Source organism: Apodemus sylvaticus, chromosome 2 (genome assembly GCF_947179515.1).
Source record: "Apodemus sylvaticus chromosome 2, mApoSyl1.1, whole genome shotgun sequence".
Taxonomy (NCBI): Eukaryota; Metazoa; Chordata; class Mammalia; order Rodentia; family Muridae; genus Apodemus; species Apodemus sylvaticus.
Genome location: NC_067473.1, coordinates 169432338 through 169434642, shown reverse-complemented (window position 1 = coordinate 169434642; position 2305 = coordinate 169432338).

Here is a 2305-nt window from a genome sequence, read left to right as displayed (position 1 = left end):
AAAATAGTAGGTGAGGGAGATCAAAAGGACTTCAACACTCTGCCCTGGGCTAGTTCAGGTATAGATAGAGTCTCAGAGGAAAAATAAACTGGAGGTTGTGTTGTTCTAAGGAGAACCGTGGGCCAGGAATATAAAAGGCTGAGAACTAGTGATTAGCACTGAGACTCAGAAACCCAGCTCAAGTTCTGAGGGGGAAGCATCATTTCCTAAACTTCATTCTTAGCCTATTTATCCTCTGAGTTGTGGAAGACTAATGATTTGATTGAGTTAATTTAATATTGAGCCAGATTGCTGAAGTTGTTTATCAGCTTTAGGAGTTCTATGGTGGAATTTTTGGAGTCACTTAAATATACCATCCTATCATCTGAAAATAGTGATATTTTGACTTCTTGATTCCAATTTGTATCCCTTTGAACCCCCTTTGTTTACTAATTGCTCTTGGTAGCACTTTGAGTAATTGTATACAAACACACACACACACAAAGTGATATTTTGACTTCTTGATTCCAATTTGTATCCCTTTGAACCCCCTTTGTTTACTAATTGCTCTTGGTAGGACTTTGAGTAATTGTATACATACACACACACACACACACTCACACACACGCACACACACACACACATACACACACACACATATATATATGTATATATATATATACATACATACATACATACATATATATAAATGTATATAATATGTGTTTCATTTTGGAAAAACAGTATCACATTTGACAAATTGGATTACAACTGGGAAAATCTGAAAATTCTTAAGATCAATATTTTTTCATGAAAATTAACATTGCTACTGGTCAACAGTTACTCCTTGGATGCTGCAATATTGTAACATCATATGCCCTTCCATTTCTGTTGTCTTAATGGAAAAGATGAGAAATGTTACAGGCCACATGAAAGTAACTGAACAAACATGATGCATCTACATACTTAACCTGACAGTAATTTTTTCTTTTTCTTCAAAATTAATTTATAACATTGTAGCATATTCAAACAAGCTTGTAATATGAGAAGAATGCTGAATTTTAGAAGGCCCAAATTGTTGGTTTTTCTATGCAGGTCATCTGCCTACACCTCAGCACAGGTCACCTGTCTGCCCGCTGTGTGGGCCACGGAGATTCAGTAGAACTGTGGGCCGCAATGAGATACACCAGGCCAAACAGTTCCAAGTGGGACTTTATTTAAGATGGGGAAAGTGGTAGCAGGTGGGAAGAAGGACAGAAAAGAAAAAGAGAGAGGAGGAGAAATGCTATCCAGTTATATAAAGGTGATCAGGTAAATTACAGGTAAAGGTGGGCCATTGAATTCTGGGTATATAGCTGCTGTTGCCACAGCAACAGGTCTATAGTTATACTGTTTTAATTCTCACCTATATGATGTCACAGGCTTTGCAGGTCTAGGTACCACCCCAAATTATTTGTTTTTAAGTAGAAGTTTGAAAATAACACATTTTCATAATTCGTTATGAATGCTTTTAACACCTGGATAAGAAATATAACTTGGTTAATTACACACATACTTAAAAAATTATGAAAAAATCTTAAGAAAATAAAATGAGAGCTTACAGAATCAGAGTATCAGGTTCCTCAATTAAAGTTTACCATCTGTACAAGTTCAGAAAATTATACAAGCTTTTTGTATTAAGAAAGTAAAGCTGAGCAAAACATATGTACCAGAAAAATCTTTCAAAGGCTGTAAAGAATCTAGAAAAATACAGAATGTATTTTTTAAGCCATGATAAAAATATGGGAAGACAACATTGATGTCAACAATTTTACAAAAACATTCCTGACTTCATTTATTTTTAAACTTCTACATATAAAAATCACACTAGCATATCTCTTAGTATTCTTTAGGGTTTCCTTATTGATGATGTTCAATTTGTATGGAGAGAAAAATGTCTGCTGTAAAGATATTACTAGATAATAATAAAAAAAAACTGGTGTTTACCAGAAACACAAACATTTCTTTCTTCCATATAAGGCATAAGGAAAATTACCTTTAAATCAAATATATGATTCATTTTTCAAAGGAGAAAGTATAGTTATGTCTGGATCATTCAAATTTACCAATGTTTTTATATCCATAAAGAAGACTTTAAAAATTTGAAGTAAAATAACTTGTAAAAGATAGAATTATGAGTCACATTTCTTAAAGTTAGATCTTAATTTAAATTTTAAGAGTTAACCAATTGCTTCAAGGAAATCAGCATTATAAAAGCTGAAAACTGAAACCCATCCCTAAAAACTGCAGTCAAGCCAGATTTTACTGTAAAGAAAGTGAAATAGAC